This window comes from Balaenoptera physalus, assembly GCF_965194825.1.
Source record: "Balaenoptera physalus genome assembly, chromosome: 19".
In the NCBI taxonomy this organism is placed as follows: Eukaryota; Metazoa; Chordata; class Mammalia; order Artiodactyla; family Balaenopteridae; genus Balaenoptera; species Balaenoptera physalus.
The window spans coordinates 25,442,876-25,455,288 of record NC_138900.1 but is presented as its reverse complement, the minus strand read 5'-3'; positions in this window follow the sequence as shown (position 1 = coordinate 25,455,288).

Below are 12,413 nucleotides of genomic sequence, written 5' to 3'. Positions count from 1 at the left end.
ACGTCTCGCCTCACTGTCTTCCAAGGCCACTCTCATTAAAATGCTCCATGATCTGTGTCAGCACAATATTGCATGACACTTGTCATCACAATGCTCCATGATGCCTGTCATCACAATGCTCCATGAATTTGTTTTCACAATGCTCCAGGACCAGTTTCATCACAATACTCCATCCCCCTTTTCATCACAGTGCACAATGAAACCTTTCATTACAATGCTCCATGACACTTGTCATCACAATGCTCAATGGCCTTTATCGTCACAATGCTCCCAGGCACTTTTCATCACGATGTTCCATGAAAACTTACATCACTTTGCTCCACGACCATTGTCATCACAATAGTCCATACCCTTGTCAACACAATGCTGCATAATCCCTGTCATCACAATTCTCCTTGACTGCTGTCATCACGATAATCCAGGACAATTTTCAGAACAATGGTTCATTCCCCCAGTCATCTCAGTGCTCCATGATACCTTTCATCACAATTCCTAGATGATCAATGTCATCACAAGGCCCCATGACACCTGTCATCACAATTTGCTATGACCCTTGTCATCACAATACTCGATGAACCGTGTCATCACAGTGTTCCAGGGCACATGTCATCACAATGATCCATGACGACTTTCATCACAATGCTCCAATACACCTGTCATCACAATGCTCCATGGCCCCTGTTATCATATTGCTCCATGATCACTTTCATCACAATGATCCATGACCAATGTCATCACCATTCCTAATGACGCCTGTCATCTCAATGCTCCATGGCACCTTCATCACAATGCTCCATGAACCCATTCATCACAATGTTCCCTGTCCTTTTCATCACAATGTTCCATGGGCCCTGTCATCACAATGCTCCATGCGCTTGTCATCAAAATGCTCCAGAACTCTTGTCATCATAATGCTCCATGCCAATGTCATCAAAATGCCCCATGACACTTGTCATCACAATGCTCCACGTCATTTGTCATCACAATGCTCCATGACCCTTGTCATAACAATGGTCCATGGCCTTGTCATCACAATGTTCCATGGCCTCTGACATCACTATGCTCTATGGTTTTTCTCATCACAATGCTCTTTGACCCCTGTCATCACAATGCTTGATGACCATTGTCATCACAATGCTCCAAGAACCCTGTCATCACAATGCTCCATGCCGTTGACATCACAATGCTCCATGGCCCTTGTAATTAGAATGCTCCATGCCCTTGTCATCACAATGCTCCAGAACACTTGTGATCATAATACGCCTTTCCTGTGTCATCCCATTGCTCAATGACCCTTGTCATCAAAATATTCCTTGTCCTTTGTCATCACAGTGCTCCATGATAACTTTAATCAAAATTCTACATGACAACTGTCATCACAATGCAAGATGACCAATGTCATCACAAGGCCCCATGACACGTGTCATCACAATTCGCCTTGGCCCTTGACATCTCAATGCTGTATGAACCGTGTCATCACTAGGTTCCAGGACACTTGTCATCACAATGCTCCATGAACTCTGTTATCTCAATGTTCCATGGCCTTTGTATTCACAATGCTCCATTGTCCTGATAATCGCATTGCTCCATGAACACTTTCATCACAATGCTCCTTGACCACTGTCACCCTAATTCCCCATGACGTCTCGCCTCACTGTCTTCCAAGGCCACTCTCATCAAAATGCTCCATGATCTGTGTCAGCACAATATTGCATGACACTTGTCATCACAATGCTCCATGATGCCTGTCATCACAATGCTCCATGAATTTGTTATCACAATGCTCCAGGACCAGTTTCATCACAATACTCCATCCCCCTTTTCATCACAGTGCACAATGAAACCTTTCATTACAATGCTCCATGACACTTGTCATCACAATGCTCAATGGCCTTTATCGTCACAATGCTCCCAGGCACTTTTCATCACGATGTTCCATGAAAACTTACATCACTTTGCTCCACGACCATTGTCATCACAATAGTCCATACCCTTGTCAACACAATGCTGCATAATCCCTGTCATCACAATTCTCCTTGACTGCTGTCATCACGATAATCCAGGACAATTTTCAGAACAATGGTTCATTCCCCCAGTCATCTCAGTGCTCCATGATACCTTTCATCACAATTCCTAGATGATCAATGTCATCACAAGGCCCCATGACACCTGTCATCACAATTTGCTATGACCCTTGTCATCACAATACTCGATGAACCGTGTCATCACAGTGTTCCAGGGCACATGTCATCACAATGATCCATGACGACTTTCATCACAATGCTCCAATACACCTGTCATCACAATGCTCCATGGCCCCTGTTATCATATTGCTCCATGATCACTTTCATCACAATGATCCATGACCAATGTCATCACCATTCCTAATGACGCCTGTCATCTCAATGCTCCATGGCACCTTCATCACAATGCTCCATGAACCCATTCATCACAATGTTCCCTGTCCTTTTCATCACAATGTTCCATGGGCCCTGTCATCACAATGCTCCATGCGCTTGTCATCAAAATGCTCCAGAACTCTTGTCATCATAATGCTCCATGCCAATGTCATCAAAATGCCCCATGACACTTGTCATCACAATGCTCCACGTCATTTGTCATCACAATGCTCCATGACCCTTGTCATAACAATGGTCCATGGCCTTGTCATCACAATGTTCCATGGCCTCTGACATCACTATGCTCTATGGTTTTTCTCATCACAATGCTCTTTGACCCCTGTCATCACAATGCTTGATGACCATTGTCATCACAATGCTCCAAGAACCCTGTCATCACAATGCTCCATGCCGTTGACATCACAATGCTCCATGGCCCTTGTAATTAGAATGCTCCATGCCCTTGTCATCACAATGCTCCAGAACACTTGTGATCATAATACGCCTTTCCTGTGTCATCCCATTGCTCAATGACCCTTGTCATCAAAATATTCCTTGTCCTTTGTCATCACAGTGCTCCATGATACCTTTAATCAAAATTCTACATGACAACTGTCATCACAATGCAAGATGACCAATGTCATCACAAGGCCCCATGACACGTGTCATCACAATTCGCCTTGGCCCTTGACATCTCAATGCTGTATGAACCGTGTCATCACTAGGTTCCAGGACACTTGTCATCACAATGCTCCATGAACTCTGTTATCTCAATGTTCCATGGCCTTTGTATTCACAATGCTCCATTGTCCTGATAATCGCATTGCTCCATGAACACTTTCATCACAATGCTCCTTGACCCCTCTCACCCTAATTCCCCATGACGTCTCGCCTCACTGTCTTCCAAGGCCACTCTCATTAAAATGCTCCATGATCTGTGTCAGCACAATATTGCATGACACTTGTCATCACAATGCTCCATGATGCCTGTCATCACAATGCTCCATGAATTTGTTTTCACAATGCTCCAGGACCAGTTTCATCACAATACTCCATCCCCCTTTTCATCACAGTGCACAATGAAACCTTTCATTACAATGCTCCATGACACTTGTCATCACAATGCTCAATGGCCTTTATCGTCACAATGCTCCCAGGCACTTTTCATCACGATGTTCCATGAAAACTTACATCACTTTGCTCCACGACCATTGTCATCACAATAGTCCATACCCTTGTCAACACAATGCTGCATAATCCCTGTCATCACAATTCTCCTTGACTGCTGTCATCACGATAATCCAGGACAATTTTCAGAACAATGGTTCATTCCCCCAGTCATCTCAGTGCTCCATGATACCTTTCATCACAATTCCTAGATGATCAATGTCATCACAAGGCCCCATGACACCTGTCATCACAATTTGCTATGACCCTTGTCATCACAATACTCGATGAACCGTGTCATCACAGTGTTCCAGGGCACATGTCATCACAATGATCCATGACGACTTTCATCACAATGCTCCAATACACCTGTCATCACAATGCTCCATGGCCCCTGTTATCATATTGCTCCATGATCACTTTCATCACAATGATCCATGACCAATGTCATCACCATTCCTAATGACGCCTGTCATCTCAATGCTCCATGGCACCTTCATCACAATGCTCCATGAACCCATTCATCACAATGTTCCCTGTCCTTTTCATCACAATGTTCCATGGGCCCTGTCATCACAATGCTCCATGCGCTTGTCATCAAAATGCTCCAGAACTCTTGTCATCATAATGCTCCATGCCAATGTCATCAAAATGCCCCATGACACTTGTCATCACAATGCTCCACGTCATTTGTCATCACAATGCTCCATGACCCTTGTCATAACAATGGTCCATGGCCTTGTCATCACAATGTTCCATGGCCTCTGACATCACTATGCTCTATGGTTTTTCTCATCACAATGCTCTTTGACCCCTGTCATCACAATGCTTGATGACCATTGTCATCACAATGCTCCAAGAACCCTGTCATCACAATGCTCCATGCCGTTGACATCACAATGCTCCATGGCCCTTGTAATTAGAATGCTCCATGCCCTTGTCATCACAATGCTCCAGAACACTTGTGATCATAATACGCCTTTCCTGTGTCATCCCATTGCTCAATGACCCTTGTCATCAAAATATTCCTTGTCCTTTGTCATCACAGTGCTCCATGATAACTTTAATCAAAATTCTACATGACAACTGTCATCACAATGCAAGATGACCAATGTCATCACAAGGCCCCATGACACGTGTCATCACAATTCGCCTTGGCCCTTGACATCTCAATGCTGTATGAACCGTGTCATCACTAGGTTCCAGGACACTTGTCATCACAATGCTCCATGAACTCTGTTATCTCAATGTTCCATGGCCTTTGTATTCACAATGCTCCATTGTCCTGATAATCGCATTGCTCCATGAACACTTTCATCACAATGCTCCTTGACCACTGTCACCCTAATTCCCCATGACGTCTCGCCTCACTGTCTTCCAAGGCCACTCTCATCAAAATGCTCCATGATCTGTGTCAGCACAATATTGCATGACACTTGTCATCACAATGCTCCATGATGCCTGTCATCACAATGCTCCATGAATTTGTTATCACAATGCTCCAGGACCAGTTTCATCACAATACTCCATCCCCCTTTTCATCACAGTGCACAATGAAACCTTTCATTACAATGCTCCATGACACTTGTCATCACAATGCTCAATGGCCTTTATCGTCACAATGCTCCCAGGCACTTTTCATCACGATGTTCCATGAAAACTTACATCACTTTGCTCCACGACCATTGTCATCACAATAGTCCATACCCTTGTCAACACAATGCTGCATAATCCCTGTCATCACAATTCTCCTTGACTGCTGTCATCACGATAATCCAGGACAATTTTCAGAACAATGGTTCATTCCCCCAGTCATCTCAGTGCTCCATGATACCTTTCATCACAATTCCTAGATGATCAATGTCATCACAAGGCCCCATGACACCTGTCATCACAATTTGCTATGACCCTTGTCATCACAATACTCGATGAACCGTGTCATCACAGTGTTCCAGGGCACATGTCATCACAATGATCCATGACGACTTTCATCACAATGCTCCAATACACCTGTCATCACAATGCTCCATGGCCCCTGTTATCATATTGCTCCATGATCACTTTCATCACAATGATCCATGACCAATGTCATCACCATTCCTAATGACGCCTGTCATCTCAATGCTCCATGGCACCTTCATCACAATGCTCCATGAACCCATTCATCACAATGTTCCCTGTCCTTTTCATCACAATGTTCCATGGGCCCTGTCATCACAATGCTCCATGCGCTTGTCATCAAAATGCTCCAGAACTCTTGTCATCATAATGCTCCATGCCAATGTCATCAAAATGCCCCATGACACTTGTCATCACAATGCTCCACGTCATTTGTCATCACAATGCTCCATGACCCTTGTCATAACAATGGTCCATGGCCTTGTCATCACAATGTTCCATGGCCTCTGACATCACTATGCTCTATGGTTTTTCTCATCACAATGCTCTTTGACCCCTGTCATCACAATGCTTGATGACCATTGTCATCACAATGCTCCAAGAACCCTGTCATCACAATGCTCCATGCCGTTGACATCACAATGCTCCATGGCCCTTGTAATTAGAATGCTCCATGCCCTTGTCATCACAATGCTCCAGAACACTTGTGATCATAATACGCCTTTCCTGTGTCATCCCATTGCTCAATGACCCTTGTCATCAAAATATTCCTTGTCCTTTGTCATCACAGTGCTCCATGATAACTTTAATCAAAATTCTACATGACAACTGTCATCACAATGCAAGATGACCAATGTCATCACAAGGCCCCATGACACGTGTCATCACAATTCGCCTTGGCCCTTGACATCTCAATGCTGTATGAACCGTGTCATCACTAGGTTCCAGGACACTTGTCATCACAATGCTCCATGAACTCTGTTATCTCAATGTTCCATGGCCTTTGTATTCACAATGCTCCATTGTCCTGATAATCGCATTGCTCCATGAACACTTTCATCACAATGCTCCTTGACCACTGTCACCCTAATTCCCCATGACGTCTCGCCTCACTGTCTTCCAAGGCCACTCTCATCAAAATGCTCCATGATCTGTGTCAGCACAATATTGCATGACACTTGTCATCACAATGCTCCATGATGCCTGTCATCACAATGCTCCATGAATTTGTTATCACAATGCTCCAGGACCAGTTTCATCACAATACTCCATCCCCCTTTTCATCACAGTGCACAATGAAACCTTTCATTACAATGCTCCATGACACTTGTCATCACAATGCTCAATGGCCTTTATCGTCACAATGCTCCCAGGCACTTTTCATCACGATGTTCCATGAAAACTTACATCACTTTGCTCCACGACCATTGTCATCACAATAGTCCATACCCTTGTCAACACAATGCTGCATAATCCCTGTCATCACAATTCTCCTTGACTGCTGTCATCACGATAATCCAGGACAATTTTCAGAACAATGGTTCATTCCCCCAGTCATCTCAGTGCTCCATGATACCTTTCATCACAATTCCTAGATGATCAATGTCATCACAAGGCCCCATGACACCTGTCATCACAATTTGCTATGACCCTTGTCATCACAATACTCGATGAACCGTGTCATCACAGTGTTCCAGGGCACATGTCATCACAATGATCCATGACGACTTTCATCACAATGCTCCAATACACCTGTCATCACAATGCTCCATGGCCCCTGTTATCATATTGCTCCATGATCACTTTCATCACAATGATCCATGACCAATGTCATCACCATTCCTAATGACGCCTGTCATCTCAATGCTCCATGGCACCTTCATCACAATGCTCCATGAACCCATTCATCACAATGTTCCCTGTCCTTTTCATCACAATGTTCCATGGGCCCTGTCATCACAATGCTCCATGCGCTTGTCATCAAAATGCTCCAGAACTCTTGTCATCATAATGCTCCATGCCAATGTCATCAAAATGCCCCATGACACTTGTCATCACAATGCTCCACGTCATTTGTCATCACAATGCTCCATGACCCTTGTCATAACAATGGTCCATGGCCTTGTCATCACAATGTTCCATGGCCTCTGACATCACTATGCTCTATGGTTTTTCTCATCACAATGCTCTTTGACCCCTGTCATCACAATGCTTGATGACCATTGTCATCACAATGCTCCAAGAACCCTGTCATCACAATGCTCCATGCCGTTGACATCACAATGCTCCATGGCCCTTGTAATTAGAATGCTCCATGCCCTTGTCATCACAATGCTCCAGAACACTTGTGATCATAATACGCCTTTCCTGTGTCATCCCATTGCTCAATGACCCTTGTCATCAAAATATTCCTTGTCCTTTGTCATCACAGTGCTCCATGATACCTTTAATCAAAATTCTACATGACAACTGTCATCACAATGCAAGATGACCAATGTCATCACAAGGCCCCATGACACGTGTCATCACAATTCGCCTTGGCCCTTGACATCTCAATGCTGTATGAACCGTGTCATCACTAGGTTCCAGGACACTTGTCATCACAATGCTCCATGAACTCTGTTATCTCAATGTTCCATGGCCTTTGTATTCACAATGCTCCATTGTCCTGATAATCGCATTGCTCCATGAACACTTTCATCACAATGCTCCTTGACCACTCTCACCCTAATTCCCCATGACGTCTCGCCTCACTGTCTTCCAAGGCCACTCTCATTAAAATGCTCCATGATCTGTGTCAGCACAATATTGCATGACACTTGTCATCACAATGCTCCATGATGCCTGTCATCACAATGCTCCATGAATTTGTTTTCACAATGCTCCAGGACCAGTTTCATCACAATACTCCATCCCCCTTTTCATCACAGTGCACAATGAAACCTTTCATTACAATGCTCCATGACACTTGTCATCACAATGCTCAATGGCCTTTATCGTCACAATGCTCCCAGGCACTTTTCATCACGATGTTCCATGAAAACTTACATCACTTTGCTCCACGACCATTGTCATCACAATAGTCCATACCCTTGTCAACACAATGCTGCATAATCCCTGTCATCACAATTCTCCTTGACTGCTGTCATCACGATAATCCAGGACAATTTTCAGAACAATGATTCATTCCCCCAGTCATCTCACTGCTCCATGATACCTTTCATCACAATTCCTAGATGATCAATGTCATCACAAGGCCCCATGACACCTGTCATCACAATTTGCTATGACCCTTGTCATCACAATACTCGATGAACCGTGTCATCACAGTGTTCCAGGGCACATGTCATCACAATGATCCATGACGACTTTCATCACAATGCTCCAATACACCTGTCATCACAATGCTCCATGGCCCCTGTTATCATATTGCTCCATGATCACTTTCATCACAATGATCCATGACCAATGTCATCACCATTCCTAATGACGCCTGTCATCTCAATGCTCCATGGCACCTTCATCACAATGCTCCTTGAACCCATTCATCACAATGTTCCCTGTCCTTTTCATCACAATGTTCCATGGGCCCTGTCATCACAATGCTCCATGCGCTTGTCATCAAAATGCTCCAGAACTCTTGTCATCATAATGCTCCATGCCAATGTCATCAAAATGCCCCATGACACTTGTCATCACAATGCTCCACGTCATTTGTCATCACAATGCTCCATGACCCTTGTCATAACAATGGTCCATGGCCTTGTCATCACAATGTTCCATGGCCTGTGACATCACTATGCTCTATGGTTTTTCTCATCACAATGCTCTTTGACCCCTGTCATCACAATGCTTGATGACCATTGTCATCACAATGCTCCAAGAACCCTGTCATCACAATGCTCCATGCCGTTGACATCACAATGCTCCATGGCCCTTGTAATTAGAATGCTCCATGCCCTTGTCATCACAATGCTCCAGAACACTTGTGATCATAATACGCCTTTCCTGTGTCATCCCATTGCTCAATGACCCTTGTCATCAAAATATTCCTTGTCCTTTGTCATCACAGTGCTCCATGATACCTTTAATCAAAATTCTACATGACAACTGTCATCACAATGCAAGATGACCAATGTCATCACAAGGCCCCATGACACGTGTCATCACAATTCGCCTTGGCCCTTGACATCTCAATGCTGTATGAACCGTGTCATCACTAGGTTCCAGGACACTTGTCATCACAATGCTCCATGAACTCTGTTATCTCAATGTTCCATGGCCTTTGTATTCACAATGCTCCATTGTCCTGATAATCGCATTGCTCCATGAACACTTTCATCACAATGCTCCTTGACCACGCTCACCCTAATTCCCCATGACGTCTCGCCTCACTGTCTTCCAAGGCCACTCTCATCAAAATGCTCCATGATCTGTGTCAGCACAATATTGCATGACACTTGTCATCACAATGCTCCATGATGCCTGTCATCACAATGCTCCATGAATTTGTTATCACAATGCTCCAGGACCAGTTTCATCACAATACTCCATCCCCCTTTTCATCACAGTGCACAATGAAACCTTTCATTACAATGCTCCATGACACTTGTCATCACAATGCTCAACGGCCTTTATCGTCACAATGCTCCCAGGCACTTTTCATCACGATGTTCCATGAAAACTTACATCACTTTGCTCCACGACCATTGTCATCACAATAGTCCATACCCTTGTCAACACAATGCTGCATAATCCCTGTCATCACAATTCTCCTTGACTGCTGTCATCACGATAATCCAGGACAATTTTCAGAACAATGGTTCATTCCCCCAGTCATCTCAGTGCTCCATGATACCTTTCATCACAATTCCTAGATGATCAATGTCATCACAAGGCCCCATGACACCTGTCATCACAATTTGCTATGACCCTTGTCATCACAATACTCGATGAACCGTGTCATCACAGTGTTCCAGGGCACATGTCATCACAATGATCCATGACGACTTTCATCACAATGCTCCAATACACCTGTCATCACAATGCTCCATGGCCCCTGTTATCATATTGCTCCATGATCACTTTCATCACAATGATCCATGACCAATGTCATCACCATTCCTAATGACGCCTGTCATCTCAATGCTCCATGGCACCTTCATCACAATGCTCCATGAACCCATTCATCACAATGTTCCCTGTCCTTTTCATCACAATGTTCCATGGGCCCTGTCATCACAATGCTCCATGCGCTTGTCATCAAAATGCTCCAGAACTCTTGTCATCATAATGCTCCATGCCAATGTCATCAAAATGCCCCATGACACTTGTCATCACAATGCTCCACGTCATTTGTCATCACAATGCTCCATGACCCTTGTCATAACAATGGTCCATGGCCTTGTCATCACAATGTTCCATGGCCTCTGACATCACTATGCTCTATGGTTTTTCTCATCACAATGCTCTTTGACCCCTGTCATCACAATGCTTGATGACCATTGTCATCACAATGCTCCAAGAACCCTGTCATCACAATGCTCCATGCCGTTGACATCACAATGCTCCATGGCCCTTGTAATTAGAATGCTCCATGCCCTTGTCATCACAATGCTCCAGAACACTTGTGATCATAATACGCCTTTCCTGTGTCATCCCATTGCTCAATGACCCTTGTCATCAAAATATTCCTTGTCCTTTGTCATCACAGTGCTCCATGATACCTTTAATCAAAATTCTACATGACAACTGTCATCACAATGCAAGATGACCAATGTCATCACAAGGCCCCATGACACGTGTCATCACAATTCGCCTTGGCCCTTGACATCTCAATGCTGTATGAACCGTGTCATCACTAGGTTCCAGGACACTTGTCATCACAATGCTCCATGAACTCTGTTATCTCAATGTTCCATGGCCTTTGTATTCACAATGCTCCATTGTCCTGATAATCGCATTGCTCCATGAACACTTTCATCACAATGCTCCTTGACCACTCTCACCCTAATTCCCCATGACGTCTCGCCTCACTGTCTTCCAAGGCCACTCTCATCAAAATGCTCCATGATCTGTGTCAGCACAATATTGCATGACACTTGTCATCACAATGCTCCATGATGCCTGTCATCACAATGCTCCATGAATTTGTTATCACAATGCTCCAGGACCAGTTTCATCACAATACTCCATCCCCCTTTTCATCACAGTGCACAATGAAACCTTTCATTACAATGCTCCATGACACTTGTCATCACAATGCTCAATGGCCTTTATCGTCACAATGCTCCCAGGCACTTTTCATCACGATGTTCCATGAAAACTTACATCACTTTGCTCCACGACCATTGTCATCACAATAGTCCATACCCTTGTCAACACAATGCTGCATAATCCCTGTCATCACAATTCTCCTTGACTGCTGTCATCACGATAATCCAGGACAATTTTCAGAACAATGGTTCATTCCCCCAGTCATCTCAGTGCTCCATGATACCTTTCATCACAATTCCTAGATGATCAATGTCATCACAAGGCCCCATGACACCTGTCATCACAATTTGCTATGACCCTTGTCATCACAATACTCGATGAACCGTGTCATCACAGTGTTCCAGGGCACATGTCATCACAATGATCCATGACGACTTTCATCACAATGCTCCAATACACCTGTCATCACAATGCTCCATGGCCCCTGTTATCATATTGCTCCATGATCACTTTCATCACAATGATCCATGACCAATGTCATCACCATTCCTAATGACGCCTGTCATCTCAATGCTCCATGGCACCTTCATCACAATGCTCCATGAACCCATTCATCACAATGTTCCCTGTCCTTTTCATCACAATGTTCCATGGGCCCTGTCATCACAATGCTCCATGCGCTTGTCATCAAAATGCTCCAGAACTCTTGTCATCATAATGCTCCATGCCAAT